Source organism: Chelonia mydas, chromosome 5, assembly GCF_015237465.2.
Source record: "Chelonia mydas isolate rCheMyd1 chromosome 5, rCheMyd1.pri.v2, whole genome shotgun sequence".
Taxonomy (NCBI): domain Eukaryota; kingdom Metazoa; phylum Chordata; order Testudines; family Cheloniidae; genus Chelonia; species Chelonia mydas.
This window is the reverse complement of record NC_051245.2, coordinates 95,287,221-95,309,103: the sequence shown is the minus strand read 5'-3', so window position 1 is coordinate 95,309,103 and position 21,883 is coordinate 95,287,221. Positions and strand designations below refer to the sequence as shown.

The window sequence follows — 21,883 nt, the reverse complement described above, 5'->3', positions numbered from 1 at the left end:
ATAATAATACTTTTACACAGGTATGACTGTATGATGCAGTTAATCACATACAGAAACCAAAATTCTCTGCACTGAATACTTTCTTCCCTCTATACAATTTGTTGTTAATTCATTAGGATTGTCAGTCCTACAGAATAGTATTAATGGAATACCATCATGTCTATGCAATAAGTAATGGAATTCCTTGCTGTTCCTCCTACCCACTCAAGATTGCACATAGTAAAACTACAAAATATCTGTTCTTTGAGAGGAAATTACAACATTCAAGTGCCGTAATTTGCAATGAAGAGGAAGAACAATTGTAAAACTAGGCAGTAGTGTCATCTACCAGTAAAGTTATGCAAGCTCATACCAAGCTAGGGCAAGTTATTAAGATGCTGCTTTGCGACTAGGCAAATTTATAGCTGCATATAGTACTCATAGTTCAAGAGCATTCAGTGTTTTGAGAATTGTATCATGTATTTTCGGTTCACCTAATGCAATTAAAAGTCTTTCATCAGAGACCACAGATTTTGGATGGAAGGATAATCAACATAAGACCCTTTGAAAAGCAAAGTGTATATGGTATTTAACAATGTTAATCATATGACTGACTCCCTCTGTAAATCAGTGTGATACCACATATAAAAGGATATTATATGAACATTATATCAGATTGGATTGTAGTAAGTATATTGTCCATTTTAAGTGCAGCCATGGCTGTAAAGATAATTCACTTATATGAAAGTCAATGATGCATTTATTTTTTTAATATTTATTTGTGTATGGAGATAGAAGGATTGATCTTGCTCTCATTGAAGTCAATGAGAGTTTTTTCCTTAACGTAGAGAATGAGAACCATAATAGTGAACTTAATGCAATAAAGTTTTAATAAGTTTCAAATTCATTTGGTCAAAGTAATACTCAATGCTGCATTTTATACTGAATTAAGAAGTAAAGTTAGTTGAATAATACATACAGATGACTCATTCAGTGACATTTTTATGTATAATATCAAACTGTTTGACTTTCTGAGTTGTGGTTAGAACTAGGAGAATAATAATTAAAATTATTCACAGGTATCTTGTTTGGAAAATGTTGTGAAATTAACATGTATTTATGAAAAATATTCCTCAGATACTTAAGAATTTCACAACATTTGCCAAATGCAATCTTTGTGAATCATTTTAATAATTTCTCCCTAATCTAACCACACATCAGAAAATCAAATAGTTTAATGTAGTATTTTCTCCAGTCTGAAAAGAAAAGTTTTCAGATCACTAAACTTTACTTATTTCAGAGTAGCAGCCGTGTTAGTCTGTATTCGCAAAAAGAAAAGGAGTACTTGTGGCACCTTAGAGACTAACACATTTATTTGAGCATAAGCTTTAGTGAGCTACAGCATCCGATGAAGTGAGCTACAGCATCCGATGAAGTGAGCTGTAGCTCACGAAAGCTTATGCTCAAATAAATTTGTTAGTCTCTAAGGTGCCACAAGTACTCCTTTTCTTTAAACTTTACTTAGTAATTTGAAACATATTAGTAATGGTAGCACGTGTTAAAAAACAGGAAAGTCTAGATCCTCATGCCCAAGAATGGATTTAAATATAATCATGGTAATCGATTAAAGATACTTATTATGTACTGAAATATCATGTAAGTGTGAGCCTGGAGCTGGAGTGCCAGTGAGGAACTTCAGCATTTCCAGTCATGGTAGTAGGTGCTATGCCTTGTAGTAAGCATTTGTTGTAATGGGACCTTATGTTACATCACATGTGTCTGTTTGGCGTTTGTTAATATGTGGTGGACCAAGCTCAAGAAAGGAAAGTACATTGGTGAGTGTGGAAATCCATTATGGGCAAAGAAACTCTTTGCTTTGTTGTCCTACAAATTAATTAATTGTCAGATATCTGTCTGCACAGTTAACATGTAGTAGTCAAATTCCCCTTCGATAAAATACTTTATAGTGGTTTTCTCTTTACTTTATCTCTACTGTACCATTAGGGAAAAAAAAACCAAACACACCACCCAGAACTCCCCTTCTCACTGAAGTATCATTTAAAAATCTATTTCTCTTTTTAAATAGAAAGTGGTGAAAAAACTAATAATCACATTATGTTAAATACAGCTTAAAATTAGAAATAAGTCTGTTTAACACAGATTTCCCATAAGAAGTCCTAAAAACTAAAATTTCATTAGGTATTGGTTTGTTTTAAGAAAGTAGTATGCATTGCAGAAGTTACCCACCATGTGATGTCACTGTTATTGTAAAATATGGATATTAGCCTGAACTGCACACTTGTTAATACAGTGGAACTACAATTGCCTTGGGTGTGGTTATCCCCGTCCATGCACATACCTTGCAGCCAGTTTTTCAGTATTTTCAACCACTGTTTTATTTGTTAGATCATAAAATACCATTTGTGTTCAAGTCTGTAATCCCCCTCTAGATATGAAGAAAACACCACTCAAATGCAAGCAGAAAACAGATTCAAAGACAAACAAGAGGTCTACTTCATGTTTAAAAGGGAAGACCCAGTGCTGTTTTCTAAGAAAATACACTGGACTTTTGGAGAAATGGTCTGACGATCCTTGGGCCTGATGATCCACTCTTTTACGCTACTTTTATGGCAGTGCAATAAAGTGGACAATCAGGCCCTTTGCATCTAAACTTACAATTGTATTTCCCTCATTAAATCCTTGCCAAAGACAATGGGTTGCAAGATGAAATATGCACTGCTGAAGATAAAACACTTCAAATCAGTGTAAAATATTCCAGTTTGTAGGAAATGGTTTATGGAAAACTTTGAATTTTCAAACCCCTTGACAGCATACATGTTAATATTAAAAAGTTGGTGAAGTCATTAAGATCGCCAGCTATATCTCTGCCCTTTGAAGAAATCAACATAAAGTGGTAAATATACTGTACATGCCTGAAGTGGAGCATAAAGAGGAATCTGTTAATTATTGTTGATGTACTACACAATTAACACAAAATATTCATTTTAGTTAAGAAATACGGTGTTACAACTTGAATACCAGACTCAGTTGTTACAGTGCTTTCAATACCTTTCACCTGACTTCTTAGACTTGCAAAATTCTATGGGTGTTAACACTGTATAGGTATGTTATTTTTTAACATTCAGGCCAAACACACACACACACACACACACACACACACTTCAGCAAAAGCAAAATAAATACTGTCTTCTACTCACTAATCACTGTCTATTTTAGTTCTCCAATGCTTAATTTGTAGCATAACACTAGGTACAAAAAATATCATTGTTTTGATCTTTAGCTAATGTTACAGTAAAGTCCACTGCAATACACTCATCAGCTTTAGGGTCATGGGGGTAAACTACCAGCACAACTGAATCATTTGAAGCAGCTTCTACTAGCAAATCTGTTGATCCACTAGACATAGGTGTGTTGTAGGGTTTTTTTGGTACAAAGCAGTGTAAATAGGATAATGGCATGTGAAGGACAAATTATAAAATACATGAGCTTTAAGTGTTCTAGGTTTTGCTGTTAGACAACGAACAAAGCTGCCAATACAGTTGATTCTTCTGGTACACAAACAACCCATATATCGCTAATCAAATGCAAACATTATTCTGAAATTAGTATAGTATATGTTTATTACAGATAAAAGGGTATGATCCTGCATTCTGTATGTCTTGAACAATCCCAGACTCAGTTCAGCTGGAGTTGTAAGTGTGCAGAATCAGGCCTAAATTTTATAGTAGATAAATTACATAATATTTTAGATTGTCATTTCTCTCTCTTAAACAACACTTTTCTACAGTAGCTTCACTTAACTGACTAGAAACAAACATTTGCCCTAGCTAATTATGTTCTAAAATTGTTCTCCTCCAACTGCAATGCTGTCTCTATACCCCTCCCTCAGTGGTTGTTGGGAGCCAAGGATTCTGTATGTTATACTGAGATGCATGCTATGCTTTGAATGGTAGATTTTCAGGTGTCTTGCATGGCAGTCTGACATGGGCATAGGCAATGAACAGTAATGGGACTTGTGGGTCTAATCTGCTGCACATGGTGCCAAATATCTACTCCAGTAAAAGTCAATTTTTGGGGGACCCACAGCATATTAGTCTTACCCAACAACTATAGTCCATGAAAACAACCTTACAAAAGGGGAAACCTTGATTACTCTTCCAGAGATTTGGAATTGGTAACTAAACATTAATATTTTAATACTTATTGTACTTTTTGAGTAAACCAAGAAAGTATGCATACATATATCTGTATGTTATGGCTATCCTTACAAGCATACTGACATTTAGTTGGAATTGATAAGATATCAAATAACAATAACGTGTACAATTCTTAATCTTACCTACTCTATTGTTTCAAATCTTCTTGATTTTTAAATTAAGCCAAATTTGTTGTAATTTCTAACATTTCAATTGATTGCCTGTTTAAAAATATTTCACACTGTGATCTAAGACACTTACAGTAAAAAAAGAGAAAATGGAAATACTAGACATAATACCATCTGCCACTGGTTACCAATATTGAGTCAAGAGTCATTACTTGAAGTATTTTCTCTTAATAATAATTTTATATAATTATTAATAGAAAATACTTCAAGCACTATATATAAAATCTTTTACACAGAAAAAGCATTTGAGGACTAACTCTGAATTACCATATAAAGTACAAAAACATCAAGTAAATTTAAAGGACAAATCCTGTTATCTTCAATAAGGTGAGCACACTTTGGCCCTAAATTAATTTTTGTAAGAAAAGATGATTTTATTTAAAAATCTAGTCAAAGCAAATGTACAGACAGTATATCCCTGTCTGAAGCCAACTGCATTCTGCTTAGCCTGAAACTCTTCCAGAAAAAGCAAACTTCAAGGAAAGCCTTTCAAAAGAGATACTCGACTCCCCTATTTTTAATGCCCTTATTTGGTCTGATTATGAAGCTTGCACTTTGTTCTTCATTTAAAATGCTGGTGCTCTGTCTCATTCAAAAATCATGTTGGGGGGAGAGGGGGAGCAGAATATTTTTCCTAAACAATTAAGGTCTCTCTCTTCTTTTCTCAGCAAAGGTCCCTGATTTTTCATTCTGTGTCCTGCATATCATATGTCAAAGATTATTGACATGTTTTTAAATTTCAAAGATACTTGTATCTGCATTAAGCATTTTAGTACTTCACAAATAAATTTTAACACTAATTACAATCTTAAATGTTGCACACCTTCACACAAAGCTGTCAGTTTTATTTAACCATTGCTATAAACTTAAATATTGGTAGCCCATATAATATGGCATAACATTTCTTTGAGGGCTAAAGCATTATAAACATTCTTCTTTGTATGTGTACTGTTATGCTTTTCTTCCTGGAACATACATCTTATCAAATGCAAAATGTACCATACTCAGATAATCAAGACTCTCAAGGCCTTACCTTTACAACCAAAGCTTGATGTCCCAGATCTGCTAAACTTCACTTCCACAGCACACTCTGCCCTCAGCTCTGTGATCAACAGTATAGTCACAGCACCAGGCATGACCTCTATATATACACAAAGCAGTAATAGCAACAAGTGAATACTAAGATTCTTACTTCAATCCCAAATTTATCAAGTGATATTACTCATAGAAAGAGAACCTTCAAGCAAACACTTAATCTGCATTGAATTGGGAGGGATCTTGATGATACACTTGGGGGGGGGGAACAGCTTGTTATACAACAGAGCAGATGAAAATACCCACAGCTATTGCACGTACCACTCATTCTGTTAACCATGTAATATACATTGTCATTTTGACGTGTAGACCATTTCTCTTCCTCCATCACCTCCACGTCAATCCAATTCACTCATTCTTGCCTATGATGAAATGGAAAAAAAGGAAACACGGAAAGATTGTTATCCTAGATCTGCATTTGTGGGACATTTTAAAGCCAGTTAGATTAACCATTGGGAAGATGTTAGCCTTGATAAGAGAAGCCCCACTGGCTTTCTGTCTCCCGTAGACAATGAAATCACATAGTTGTGTCTGTGCCTCTCTGTTTGGATTGTTCTATTTTAACACATAACAGATTGAGGGCTGCCTTCTCTTCCTAATTAACTCAAGCTAAACTAATGAGAGAGAGGGGGGTGGGGGGAAGCTAGGAAGAGAAGAGAGATCATGAGTTGGAAGGGGACGGAGAAAGGGGAAAACAGATAGATACAGTTAGGCTGCATTCTTGGGGGTGGGATATTTGCATGGTTTCCAAGAAAAGATGATGACGTTCTGTAAAATTACTAAATAAATATATAAAATCCAATGTTGTGTTAGATTCTTGCTTCTTGTTAGGAAGTATTTCAGCACCCACAGGGGAACAGCTCAGATTCCAAAATCTGGATATTGCTATCCCATCAGCAGCTGTTTCTACCTTGCACCCACCTCTAAAAAAATACATGATTTATTGCTGCAGTTATTTTTGCCAACCAAAGTACTACTTATAGTTGCTAAATGTTCATGGAAGGAAGTGGTATCTGACTGTTGGGGTTTTTTTTAAACTTCTTCTCAACTGCCAGCAAAATGGCAGGGTTTGCATTATTCTAACCAAAAATTAAATACACCTTTCCTTATGATACCAGTTAAAAATCTACAACATAACAAAAAGTCAGGACGGAAGGATCTAATTGCAGTGCTCACACACAATGCTTTTTAAGATGTAAGTGGGCACAATTTGTGGCTTACAAGAGCGTGTGTACACATATATGTGTACGCACACATTTGTGGAAAAGAGAAAGAGATCTTAATCTTCAACTTTCATTACTATAATTACATCTCTATGTGTTGATAGTTTTTTTTAAGATATAAAACAGTTATATGAAAGCATATATTTTTGATGCCACTTCTTTGGAAGGACTTCCTATGTCTAGGCATGAATTCAAGTTTCTGGTGATCTTAAACACAGTAGCCCTGATTCTAATCTCACTTATACCAGTTCTACACTGCTGTTACTTCATTGGCTGTAGAGGGACTACTCCTGATTTATACTGGTGTGAGACAAGCAGCAGGACCAATATGTGTGTGTGTATATATGTGTGTGCAGTGGGTGTTAACAGGAACATGTTCTGTGTCCAGCCTCTATTTCAGTGGAGGCATCAAATTACCTAATACACTTTTTCTGGCTGGGCCTTCTGGTATCCCCTCTCTCTTCTGTCCAATGCCAGAAATGTAAGCCTCATGGCAAGCGGAAGAGGAGACAGTGAATGTCTCTACTGCAGTTGTAACACAGGCAATACCACATACCAAACAGGAGAGTTTCCCCCTTAACACACACCACAGACAAACTGGTTAGAGGAGAAATCAGACAGAGTGAGAAGATGTTCAGACTGGGGAAGCAGAGGCTGAGGAAAGACAGGGAGCATCAAGCCAAGAAAGGGGAAATAAGAGCACTGGGTGATAAGAGGGCCATGTCAAGCTTGGGAAGGAGGGGTAACAGTGCAGGAAGAAATGTCAGACTACTAATGAGCATGCGCTGAAGACAGTTTCAGGCTGGAGAAGGTGAAGAAGGGCAGGTGAGAAGGGAAAGTTAAGCTGTAAAAGGGTGAGGTAAAGAGTAGTGTCCTGGGTCAAGCTAGGAAAGTGGGGGGGAAATATTACAAAGGCAACCATTTAGAGGAACAGGAGAGGGGTCAAATCTGAGCCATTGGGTAAGCAGAGGGAGGAGTTTCAGTAGGAGGTGGAGTGTGGAGGGGGGAGTTGTCAGGACAGAAAAGGGGAGAAAGGGAGGGTAGATGAGGAAAAGTTTGTCAGGATGGGTATGAGGCTGGGGCAAGGGGAAAGACCAGATTTTGGGTTCCTCAGGTTTCAAGTCATTATCAACTTGAAAGTAGGAGTTCTTGTCCGAAGCTCTGTTGCCTGTGTGTCTGCCTCTCTGCCATGGCTCTGATTGGGGTTAATAAAAGCACTGGCTGGTTTTGCAAAAGCCGAGGGGATGTGACAGGTAACTGAGAAGGAAATCGCTGTCTGCCTTTGGCTCACTGTGGTTATTTGTGCCTAACGAGGCCAACTCGTCGCCAGCCTCTTTGCAGATGAAATGAAGCGATGGGCTGAAGCAGGGCAAAGGAGGCGCCGTGTCCTGACAGGCTGAGGTGTGACCTGATGAATCCTAACCATCCCGGACATCTTCAGAAGAGCAAATGGAGAGAAGGGAGGGAGCAGAGGGGTGCAAAGCCAGAGACCAGACTTTGGGTAGGGGAAAAGAGGCTGGAGAAGGGAAAGTGAGATTATAGATCACCTCCTTTCAGATCTAATACAAAACACACTTACACTACAGCCACTGCCTCTGGGATCTGGAACTTCCCAAGAGGAAATATTTTTGCTGAAGAGACTGTATTCATTCTCCCTTCACGTAGTTAAAAAATATCTCTGGGTAGATGTCTCTCATCCAGGTACAATTTTCAACAGGTTTTTTTGCATGCAATATTGTGAGGGAAAACAAAGGTTTTCTTTCTAAATGCGCTCAGTAAATTTGCCCCCAAAGACATGTCTGGGAAGACATACAACTTGATTGTCAGATCCTGTAAGTACACATGGACTTATACACTGGTGTGCACTTGTATATCTGTAACTATACACCTACTTTGCACACCCAGAGGTGTGTGCTGCTAATTAGTAAGTGCAAATACTCATTGCACGCACATGGAAACATCTTTACATCTGAACACATCTTTAGTCATCAGCATTTGAGCATTCACAGAAAGCTGTTTTTGAGTTAAAATATACACCATTAATAAGGCTGGTTGTTTGACATGGCAAAAAGAGAGAGAGAGAAAGAGAGAGAACACTAATCATTTTAGTTTAAAACGTGAAAGTTGGTGGCACCAAATATTTTAATTATTATTAAATTATTCTCCACTTGAAAAGTGGAAATAGCTGCCATTAATAGTTTAAAAGCAAATAAAGATAGCCTAGTTAGATCTGATAAAGCATGTTATACATTCCTAAATTACAGCTACATTAGAGATCTCCTATCATCGTTAAACAAACCTGTATAGCCAAAAAAAAAAGTGTGACAAACACTATGGTCCTGATTCTCCACTGCCATGTATGTTATGAGGTCATTTTCATGTGTGGAAAAGGGGTGTAAAACGCTACCATTCTGATTTGTTTTTACACTCATTTTACATTCACTTTTCCCAGGTGTAAAAAACTAAACAAGTACAAGGCTGAGTATATTCAGGCCCCAGGATTTTTCTGTGGAAAACTCCTAATTGTCACAAGTTTGTTACAGAAACCATGGCCAGGACAAGTATACAGCTGGGCCTGTCCCAATGCTCACTAAAATCAATGGGAGTCAACGGTCATTGGTTCAGCCCAGAATGAAACTAATCAAACTTGTTCAGCATTTTCTTATACCAAGAAATTTAGAACGCTGTGCAGCAATCACAGAACCATACGACTGGCAGGGACCTCCGGAGGTCATCTAGACCAGTACCCTGCACTCATGGCAAGGCCTAACTATTATCTAGACCATGTTATATCAACATTCGTATTCCCCATATATGCAAACATATTAAAAATACATTCTCAGTTACTGATAATTATCCAAGACACAGTGATTTTTAAGGCAAGACAGATACTGGCCTCCACATTTGGCAGTGCAAATAATGGAGGTCTAGTTGAGGCAGGATTGTTGGCACTTTCATTATTCCCTCCCCCCCAAGAAACAGGTTTCAAAAATTGATCAGGCTAGTTCCTACAGAAAGCGGGGGAAGAGAGATCAGGCCTGAGCCCTTTGGAAAAACCATCCTGTAATATTGTGATTTTATAGCCAGGAAATGACTCTCTTAAAATATGAGGGGAAAATGCACAAAGTAAGTTTTACAGTATTGTACTTGATAGTTTTGGATTATGAAAATGAACTAAAGTTAACCATATGATCATTTGCTGGAGTTATTTCTCACGTCACAGTCTCATTGCCCAACAAAGGATTGCTCACATCAATGTTTAAATCTAAATATGTTTGAAAAAATGGGTGGGAAATCTCTCTTGTTAGTGAACTATTACCAAAATGAATAGGAAGGAAAGGGGTGTGTGTGTGTGTGCAGCCATGTGGCTATGGTGTGGGGGTGAGAGAGGCTAGATTTATGAACCAAATCTAACATTTTTTCAATGAAAATTATGTTTTTCACAATGTATAATTTCTCATAGTTTCACTGAGCAAACTGTCCTTCCTACTGGGACATAAAAAAGTTACGTGAACGGATGTGTTCATGAAAAAAGGAAAACAAAATGGTGGACAAAAATGACAAATGCCCCACCATGATTACATTAGCGTAATGTGAGACCATTCTGTGCAAAATGTTACGAAAGCCCTAAGATGCTCCTCTGTTCTATGTATATAGGATATCCTTGCAGTGTAGCTTACACAGATACAATTATCAGATATGCAACTATTTCATTTAGAGCTACATTGTCCTCCTGTTCTATTTAGCTAAGTAGGGACGCTTGTTCCTCAACCACCCCCTTGCTTGATCTATCAAGACCTGGGGTCTGGTTGGAGCACAGGCCCTACTCTTAGAATATTCTCCTCTGTGAGAAAGTGGATGGAGAGGGGCAAAAATGGGTGGGCCCTGGGCTATGACCCTTCTCCCTTCTTGCTGACCAGAGTAGCCATACATGGTAGCCTAGGCACAAAAGAGAGATTAAGCTCTACCTTTGGAAAATGTTAAGTATATTCCAACCTCCCAACCCAAAACCAAACCAAATCAAAACACAACACCACACAAGAAATGAAAAATGTTAGTTTTTCCCCCTAGATTTTTCAGGGGAAATTTTTCACTGAAAAACTGAAAACTAAGAACTTTTTGATTTTTGAAAACTGATATTTCTTCTGTTTTTTTCATCCAAACCCCGGAAATTTCAAAAACTATGCAAAAATTCCACATTTTTTTTCCATTTTTTTAAAACAGTGATTTTTTGCCAAAAGAAAAACTGTAAATGGAAAAAATATGACCACCTCCGTAAAATGCCTCCTGGGTTACTCCTGCATGGTGCAATTTATGTAAAATCCAATGCTCAGGGCTGTGCCTTTAGTCACGATCTGGTCGACAAAATGAAGGGCCTGAGTCTCTTAAATCAAAATAAGGAGCAACTGCATTCACATTATATGGAATTATACCAGCATGAGAACAGAATCTGACGCTAGCCGCTTAGCACAAACAAATTTTGTTTAAAAGTTAAATACAATTTGCTTTGCTGTCACTTTCTCCATTTCTGTTAGCCTCCTATAACAAACAAATAAGTAGAGAACAGTTTGTTATGCTACAGCAAGTTCCCATGCACACTCCTGGCATTCACCTTTCTCCTGCAGAACAGGTGGAGTTTATAGGCTCTCAGACTGTAATTATCACTGTTCAAGCAAGAAGCCTGCTTCTTGAAAAGAAGTTAGGTGACAATGTCAAGCCATTAATAATCTTTCCAATGTATAAATTAGTCATATACTTATCAGACAGATCATAATTTAAAATGAAAGTTTTGCTTTCAAATGACAGTCTTTAACATTAAGCCTCTTAAGAAGCTATTATCTAAAAGACAAACCATAACTAAAAAAACATTTCCATCTTGCAAGCCACTACTCTATACCTGAAGGCCCATGAATCTAGTGACCAGTCAGCCACGAACTTTATACTCTATTTCACCCCATGCTGCAGAATTATGCTTGAGAAACTCAGCTTTCATTTAAATAACATGTTATTATCCCTTTTGATTGCGCAACATCCTTAAAACTGTGAACCAAGAGTACAGGATGCAGTGATGACTGCCTGAGGCTATGTCTACACTAGCACTTTTGTCATTATAATTTCTGTCGCTCAGGAGTGTCATTATAATTTATGTCGCACCCTTCTGAGCAACATAATTTACACCGACAGAAGCGCTGGTGTGGACAGCACTATGTCGGCAGGAGATGCTCTCCTGCCGATATAGCTACTGCTGCTTGTCGGGGGTGGTTTAATTATGTCAAAGGGAGACCTCTCTCCTGTTGGCATAGAGTGGATACTTGGGAAATCTTACAGCAGCGTAGCTGCTTCTGTACAGCTGTGTTGCTGTAAGGTCTCTAGGGCAGACATGGTCTGAGCCTGCAAAGAGCTAAAACAATCACAGTGAGATAGGTGAATTGCCCCATCATTTAGGGCCCCATGATTCAGTAGCTGTAGAATTTGGTATTTTTCCAAGATGCCACAGAATACAATATTTTTACCATGGAATTTTCTATTTTGCTGCAGTTAGGCGACTGACATTTTGTTTTTTGGCTCCCTGACCTGGCAGAACCTGCCTGAGGCTGCATCTTGCTCTCCAGCTTTCCTCATAAGAGGGAATTAATTGGCACACATGCAAAAGGAGTTTTTTTGGGCAGATGCCTGAACAACACTGGGGGAGCCAACAGCAAGGGACTGGCGCTGGGCCCCCTGGTAATTATAGAAAAAAAATCCTCCTAAATTACTGTTGAAAAGAATTATTGATGAATTTTATGTCAATGAGGATTTCCAGCCATGAGCCACAATCGTGTGTGGTTTGTGGGAGGGAGATAAGGGCATTTCCTGGTAACATCCTCACCGAATGCTGCCACAAAATGTAAAGGTTGTGCCATAGAGTACAAGGGCCCTGTCTATACCTTTCTTCTTTAAACTTTGGGTCACAGAGGGCTGTGAAAAAGTTCTAAGCAGTTAAACACAGGTCTGTTGCTTATCTCAGACCAGTTTTGCATCAGTGTAACTGCACTGACTTCAAATCCAGATTTAGGCCAGCGTTAGATCAAAATCAGGCCTGAAGAGTCAAAAATAGTGAAATTTTATATCATTTTTTGGTGTTTGGATTGCACTCATTTTAGTATTTTGCACATATTTTAATACCTTTTATATTCCTGGTATTTTTCAGGTTCCCCAGTTGGAACGTGAGAAAAATAAACATGATCTAAGCTTATATTTACTAAAGAAGATTTCCCTGTGGATGGTAATACAGTATGCAGTGGGGAAATTATTTTGATTTAATTAGGTTTGCTGACATATGGTGAAATAGTTACATTACATATCACCCTTTCACTCAGTCATTTTCAGACCAGTGCGGGATGAAGGACTATTTAGCACTTGTCCGCCAATTTCCATCCTTGTTCTTCTGAAGGCCTTGGAGCCAAAAGCTGACTAGAAGTAGCCAAATCAGGTCTATGCTCTCACTAGCAAGACCATCCTCTGAACCATGTGTCTAGCATGACTGAGCCTATAATTTATGAAGGTTTTTTGTTTTGGTCACATCTATGGCCGTGACAATGAAGCAAATGTCTCCAACTTTCAGATGAGCTGCTAAAATTGTATCTAGTATTAAAATGGTTATAGGAGAAAATAAGCTTACAAGATGAATCACATCCTGTCTTTCAGAGGATAAGTAGTTTATCTGAGTCTAAGCAAAACAATTGGAAATTAAGGTCCATTTGCTATGTAACTAGATGATATTAAAAATATACAGTTGTTTCTGTACTGTTGGTATTAAATACTCATTTTATGACAACCTGGTACATGTTGGAAATCTTGTTGGTTATCTTATTACTTGGAACAAAAACTTAAACAAGCTGAAAAACAATGAATTGCTTCTGCTACTCTTAAAGGGGAACCAGATAATGTGAATAACCAGAACAACACATTTTGTCAGGTTAATTTTCAAGGCAAGATTTCATTAAACCAGAGAATATACACAAAAATTAGAATTTTCTGTGAATCCCTCATGTATCTGAATTCAAGGAATAAATTAAGTTGAGGCTTTCCAGGATGATTCTAGTTAGCATACTGCTAAACTTGTTGCCAAGCAACAAATCTCTAACTCTAGTTTATAATCACATAGTACTGTAAAAAAATGCTGCTTGAAAACTGTCCCCCTAAACAAAAAGGAACTGATGAGTCACGGTCAGCTGCTGGCAAATAACACAAGAGACAATCTAGCAGAAAGTGAGTTATTCTCAGTCACTGAATTGCTTCCTACCATGCATGCCCTCGCAATTAAAAAGACAGCTCCAGAAATTAGAGTCACAAAAGGATGTGTAGTTTATGAAATCCCAGGTATAGAAGAAATTCAAGATGGAAGTGTTGGAATGTACAGTTATTCAGATCACAGAGAGCTGTGGAGTGAACTGACCAGCTCTCAGGTGGATTACCCACCAGGGGACCCAGAACTGGATGATCAAGATGACCAAGGCCAAGTGTGCACGTGTGCTTGCACCTGGAGGTGTTCTATTTGATGACATGATTTAGGTTTCCCCACATCTTTGGTTCTAGCATCTTGGTTTTTTTAAATTCAGAATAGGAGTTGGCTGCAAGAGGCTCTGTTGTGACTTTTCATGATGAACTTGGCTGAAGTGAAGGTGGGCTTAGCTGGCTGTGAAAGAGACCTGTCACATGAAGGCCTGTTCTCTGCTTTTCCATATATGAAGCTTGTTTCTGTAAAGGACTGCCTTTTTCATAATGGATTTATTTGAAGTTAACAGGGTCGCTCAGTAGAAAAAAACTGGCTATGAGAAGGGCCTGATTTTTCTCCTGTTAATCACAGAAGATTGGATGGAATTGAGCTGGAGTTTAGCTTTTGTGGAGCAATCCCATGTCAATGAATTTGCTGTTTGTTTATTTTTTCTGTTGCATGTGTGACCCTGCCCTTTTGTTGCAGTGGAACTGGGACTGTTCTTGGGATAAATGGTTTATTAAAAAAGCTTTGCTGGAGTTGGACTGCTCAAATCAGCTACTTTGCCTGATGAAGGAACCCCTGCACTAAAAGCTATTTTACTGCTGCCAGGTAGGCAAATTAATTGAATTAATTTCTACGAATACTGAACTAGTCCAAAGGATTTATTAGGCATATCTACTCGGTAATGCTTGTTGACTTATACTTAAATAGGTTGCTTTCTGTACTTAACTGTCATTGTAAATAATAAGACTTTTAAAATGATTGAAATGTGTTGTTTCATTGATAATTTGTACATCAACAGATGAAAATGTAATGATGTTGTGGGATATTTGGTATGTCATTATGACACTTATAAATGACTACTCAACTGATCTTTGTACTGAAACTAGGTTTTCTTTTAAGTGATATGAAACAAATACATTAACAGCTAGTTATTGAATTGTTAAAAAAGGTTATGTTACAGTCCTTGTTTTAATCTTAGAATCTCAGTTTGCAGTTTGCAAAATTGCAGTTTATTCCTGAAAACATGTTATATCATTAATATTGTAGAAGCCAGTCTTGCACTTATTGATGATAAGCTTCCATTGACTAAAAACTGCTGGAGTTGACACTTAACTTGCGCAGTTTCGTTCCATTAAATCTACTCAGTGTATGCAGAGGAGTGGGTTTGTGATAAATGTTATACGGCTAATTATTCTTTGTACAGTAGTACACTGATCGTGTGAAATGTTCATTATTAGTCATGATAGTACTGTATGTGTAACTCCTCCATCTGAAGTAAGGACACCACACTGCTTTAGGGTCCGATTCTGATTCGAGTTGTGTGAATAACTGAACTTTAGGTTTGTTTGCCAAAATAAAATAAAAAATAGTTTCAGGTCAACCTGAAATGAACATTTTTCAAATATTTTTGCAAACAGAAAACATTTTTAAAAAATTGTTTTGTGTCAACTGATATATTTTGTTTAACCTAAAAAAGTTTCATTTCGTGTTTGACTTTTTTACATCTCTAAATTTTTTTAATGAAATTGAAGAAAACTTTGAAATGAAACATTTTGCATCAAAATGTTTTATTTCAAAACTGTCAAAATGAATTTTTTTTCCAGAATTTTTTGTGTTTGTTTTCAACTGAAACAATTTGGTGAATTTTACATGAACTTGGAAATGTTTCGGTTGACCCAAATCTGATTTTTTCAGAAAAAAAATTTTTTTCCAAAATATTTTGCCCAGTTGTAATTTTGATCTCATTTACACCAGTACTTAGCAAATCACTAGTAGCCCCACTAACGTCATTGGAATTGTACCACTTTAGAGCTGATGTAAATAAGATCAGAATCAAGAACTTAGGCTGTTAGGTAGTGGAAGCAGATATTGCTGAGAGTTTATACTATATTATTAAAATGCATGCATGTAAAGATTGGGGTAAGATTTTCAAATCTAAAAGTTTCTCTAGATTCTGGCCATGACTTGGGAAACATATTATATTCCAGTTTTGTTTTCAAATAATACTTATGGGCATCCACTGTTAAGAGGGGATTTGGAGCAAAGGCCTAATCCCTCCCAGGTATAAATCACTATATATTTTACAAAGAACTATGATTAGTAATTGCAGCTCTTTTTTTTTATTTTATTTTTTTTTTATTTTTAAAGGGCTGCTTTTATTTCTTCTGAAAGTTTGAATTATTTTCCTATTAAGAAGAAAGCCAAAAAGCAAATATGATCCTTTTATTAAAATTCCTGATATACCAGCAGAATCTCAAGCTTTGCTTAATTTTAAATGCCCCCTTCCCCCCCGCCCCCCAAAAAAAAAAAAAAAAAGTATTCCTCTAGTTATCTGCTGATGTATCTAACAGAAGAAGATATGATGGAAGTAGTGGAGGGCAGGGGGCAGGAGGTTAATGATGGAGCTGATTCCCCTCTCAGGACGAAATCAGGCATAACTACATGGGTGTAAAATTGGTGTAAATGAGAAGAGAATCACTATCTGAATGATGGTCTTTGACTGTGTGGTCCTGATCTGCACTGGGATCTGAGCTGAGATACACCTAATGATGAAAAAGCCAGATTACAATTCTGGATGTGTGATGAACGTTATTATTGATCATGAGAAATCCTCTCAGCCTGTGTTGTCTGTGCCTCTGTTAGACTTCTACCTAGATTTTGTAAACTATAAAGTGTTTGATTAGGATGTTTGCCATTACTTGCATTTATTCCTTTCTAATGGAAATGTTTTTTAAATGAGCTGATGATTTTACAAGTGTTACTAAAGCAGCTATTCAAGCAGTCATGTTTAGAAAGACTAACATAAATTGGATATAAAACACACAAGAAAAAATATTTATGCGGGGCAGTCCATGTTTATATCCCATAATTACAGACTCCCTCCTTCCCTTTTATAAACATTAACCAAACTGATAAGTCAGTTTAAAATTTTATTGTGTACATTTTATATTAATAATTTATTCCAAAAAAATTGGGAAAATCACTGAATAGATTACTTAATATATGTTTCAATAATTTATTATGAAATTATTATGGGACTAATCTTCAGCATAAGAATGGAAATTATACACACAGTATACATTTATATATATGCACAGTAAACATTTTTTAAGCAAGGTTCATGTTCCTCCTTTTATTGTTAGGAGATGGGAGCAATCTTTTAAAAATATTTCAGAATTAATTTGTGATTAATAAAAGGTGGTAATATTTTTAAGAAAAATATACCGCAACTTCTTTTTCTGTGTGGTTTTCTTCTTGCTCACTCCCTGCTAATGTGTCTGGAATCAGTTCCGGGAAATACTATTTCTTTGGAAATTTAATAAATACCATAATTGTTATTAAGTTAATGAATTGCCGGTTTGGGATTTATATTGCACTGCTGGGATTTTATTCCTTTTTTTCCCCTTCCCATTAATAGCACACACATATAACTATGCATTTTTCAGATTTAATTGTTTCAGCAGGAAATATTTATTCCCAGCACACTAATTTTGAAATGTACTCATTTCCAGTTTAATAATAATTTCCTTCTAGTCACTTCGATTGTTTTTATCAAAAAAACTTCTCTATGAATGACCATTCTGTTCCCATTTGTCGAAGCTGAATGTACAGGTTTGATCATGCATACACACAACCCACTCTTAAATACAGGTTTCTATTTCATTGTGGAGATAGAAATTAATGAGATCAATGTATCTTCCTCCTGTTTTTCTCTTCAGAATTATTATGTGTTTTCTAAAGAACTTTAATGTTAATACCAAAACTCATATTTAAATATCTCCTCCCTCTTTCCACACATGCTGAACATTAGTTTCTTCAGTACAACTGAAGCCTTGATAGACTGGACACTTGAAATAAAAATATCTTTTACTGAATTGTAAGTTGCTGAAAGAGGCTTTGAGCCAAAACATTCATACCTTCCTCCTCCCACTTTTGAATTATCTACTTTTTGGATACTTTTTGCACCTTTTTTTTTTTTAAAAAAAAGAATGAATGGATCAATTCCTGCTCTTATTTATACTAAGGTACAATCACTTAACTCAATGATGTTACTGCTGATTAACCCTGGTGTGACGGAGAGTAGAATTTGGCTTATTAAATGATGTAATGCATCCTATCGATAAATCTATCTGGGTTCATTGTCCCAAAGACCAAAGAAAAAAAGCCATGGATTGTTTAAAGAAAAGGAGGACTTGTGGCACCCTCGAGTCCTCCTTTTCTTTTTGCGGATACAGACTAACACGGCTGCTACTCTGAAAACTGATTGTTTAGAGATGTTTTGTTGTTTATGTGAGAGTTCACAGTGTTACCACAATAATTTGTGCCTTTTGAGTGTTTTACTCTATACATTCCTGTTTACTGAAGTATTTAAAATATCTTTCATTTCATAGACTTTGTTAATATTCATTAATGAAAATGAAATTATTAAATGGATATAATATTAAATTGATTTTGGATGTGGGTTTGTTATTTTTAATGATTTTTCTTCAGTCACACCAGAGCTAATGAACACAGTAGTGTGTGTTGCTAACTCATAGAGTTTGATAGTACTTTACAAAAGATTATAACATGAAGCCAGGAGCTGAACAATCTTAGTTAAAAAATTGGGCTAATAAAATTGGACTTTTGCATATGATTTCAAGCACCTACACAAAAGGGCATAATGGGTAAATACAAAGCATCAAAATATTTAAATAAGAATAGGTAATATGTGATTTTTTACACTTGAACAGAAGATCTCAAAACGCACAAGGGAAAATAAAAGACCTGTGATACAGCTGTGGTTGGCCCAAGTCAGCCGAGTCAGGCTCGCACTGTGGGGCTGTAAAATTGCAATGTAGACATTTGGGCTCGGGCTGGAACCCGGGCTCTGCGGCCCTCCCCCTTCACCCTGCAATTACAATGCAGTGTAGACATACCCATAGTAGATATGTTTCACAAACAAAAATCCACACAAATTTCAATATTTTCTTCAAGAAATATCAAATTTTTCAATGAAAAAAACCACAACTTTTCCAAAACATATTTGTGTTTGGATTTTTGCTCTCTCCCCATTCTCTCTCCTTTTTCCTTTTTTGACCCCTCCCTCAGAACATTTCAAAAGAAAAAAAACCTTCTGGGAAAATGTTCATTTTAGAAAAGAGGTAATTTTTCATCAAAAAAAGGGTTGCATAGAAAATTTCAACCAGTGGCAATAGTAACCTCCGTTTCAATTCCATTCATGTCATCCTTTGACCTCGCTAATATTCATTCTTCATCCTCAGGGCCTGTTCAAGGATCAAGTAAAATAATGTCACCAAATCAATCATAAAACAGACATTTAGCACTGAAAGGTAAATTTGAGATGATTGGGTGTATCTACTGGTATAATACCATACATCCTGCTTATATTCTAAAATATTCCTTCTATGCTCTGTGCTACTGTACATAACCCAACCATCAACTGTGGAGTATACCTAGATGTCCATTTGCACATCAAGTAACATCTAAATAAAGCAGAAGTGAAAACTTGTCCTCAATCCCCTTTGGAAACTTCGTTTGAGGCAAAGATTAAAAGAGCACAATTTTCAGGTTTTTGTTGGTACCTTCACCTGGTTTCCACATCTGTTTTTTCTTACCCTTAATAGGTCAGCTTGTCTTTCTCTCCCTCACTCCTGGAAAGCCATTTGTTTTTTCCCATTTCCCCCCCGACGTTGGGTTTCTCTCATTTCTTCCTATGGGAATCTCCATTCCCACACTGTGTGGTGTGTCTCTTCCTACTTCTCCCCGAGCTGTTCTGCCACCTCGAACTGCCTCCCACCGCTCATCACCACCTCTGCTCTCCCGCAGCCCTTCTGCCACCTCGAACTGCCTCCCACCGCTCACCATCACCTCTGCTCTCCCGCAGCCCTTCTGCACTCATAGAACGCCAGCACTCCTGCATCCTCAGAGCCCTTCAGACCACCCCAGCAACCTCACAGCCATTGAGCTGTTTGGGACCACGGAACGGTACCTAACACCGAGCTCACCTTCACCCAGCAAGCCCAGCTGAAGAAGTTCAACCATCTCAAAGCCTATAATCTGCAGAAGGAAATGAGGAGCCTCAGGGAGCTGCTGGAGTCCACGCCCTCCCCCTGTGGTCTTCTGCCATGATGACATCCAGGAAGGGAACATCCTGCTGCTGGTGGGCTGCCAGTCGCTCTCACCCTTGACAAGCTGATGCTGACTGACTTTAAGTACAGCAGCTACAACTGCAGAGGCTTCGACATTGGTAATCACTTCTGTGAGTGGGTTTATGACTACACCCATGACACGTGGCCCTTGTACAAGGCCTCCATGGAGACCTTATCCTCCTTGCCAGCAGCAGCTGCACTTCATTCAGCACTACCTCTGAGAGGACTGGGGGAGGCCCAGGGACATTATGCACAAGGAGCAGGCCTGCATTGAGGAGGAGATACTCACTGCTCTGGCCTCTCACTTCTTTTGGGGCCTCTAGTCCCATTCTGCAAGCAAAGATCTCCACTACCGAGGTCGGGTATCCGGACTGTGTGCAGTGCCACTTCGAGGCCTACTTCTAGCAGAAGGTGCAGTGCACATGACCAGGCCAGCCCACAGCATCCCCCAGCCCAGCTCTGCCTGCTCCACTCTCAGACTCTGTCTCCTGCAGTGTGGCCCTGACCTCGGGTTGCTGCAGACACATGGGGCCTGGCAGTCACTACTGAATGGCCGCTTCCTGGCCGAGGGATCCATTTGCCCTGCGCTACCAAGGGACAGCAGCTGGTAAGGACCACAAGGGAACAACGTCCACACCACATATGTATATATCCCTCCTCCAGCCTCTGGTACCTGGGAGGACCTCTCCTTTCAATCTGCAGTGGAGGAGGAGTAGGCAGCCAGCTGTGACAGAGACTGATGGAGACTGAGGATGGCAGCAAACAGCTCCACCTGCTGGCAGGGACTGGAAGATGCAGGATTATTCATTGGAGCGAGAAGAGCCTGAGGAGGCTGAAGGAAAGATTTGGAGAGGCATCACCAGCTAATGGCTTCCCAAGGCATTGGATCTGGTCTCATGGGAGTTGTTTATTTCTACTGTGCGGTAAACGAACTTGCATTCAATAAATTTACTGTTTATATGACAATTTTAGAGGGTGGCATATGAATAGATGGAAGTCAGAGACTCTCAGCTGTGGTTCAAACCACATCCCCAGCGAGGGTCTGTTTTAGCCCAGCTATAAAAGATGTAGCTGTCCTAAATGCATATTTCAGGGGATATTAGAGGGACAAAGTGGGTGATGTAATATCTTTCATTGGGACAACTTCTGTTTGTGAAAGAGACAAGCTTTCAAGCTGCACAGAGCTCTTCTTCAGGTCTGGGTATTTCAAAGGATGGCAGGATCCAGTGGAACTACATTTGAGATTTCATGTATAGCTGTACAGCCCTTATACCCTGATTATTCTGCTTTGGTTCATATGACTTATAGCTCTGAGCTCAGGACAAGGCTATTAGTGCTTGACTCTATGTAGAAAACAGGAGTTGCCATACGGAATCAGACCTGTGGTCAACCTATTCAGTATCCTGTCTTTGACAATCAGTAGCACCCAATGATTCAGTTATGAGATAATCTGCTCCCTATGCACATCTCATCATAAATAGTTAGCTTGTGTTAAACCTCAACATGAGAGGTTTCATATTCCTTCCAAAACTTTTTTTTTTGGTCA

The 21,883-nt window shown here is 37.9% G+C and overlaps 1 pseudogene; it reads left to right on the top strand.

Moving 5' to 3' along the window:
- Positions 1-19,901: 19,901 nt before the first annotated feature.
- LOC114020789 lies at positions 19,902-20,763 on the top strand (annotated as a pseudogene).
- The last annotated feature ends 1,120 nt before the right edge of the window (positions 20,764-21,883 follow it).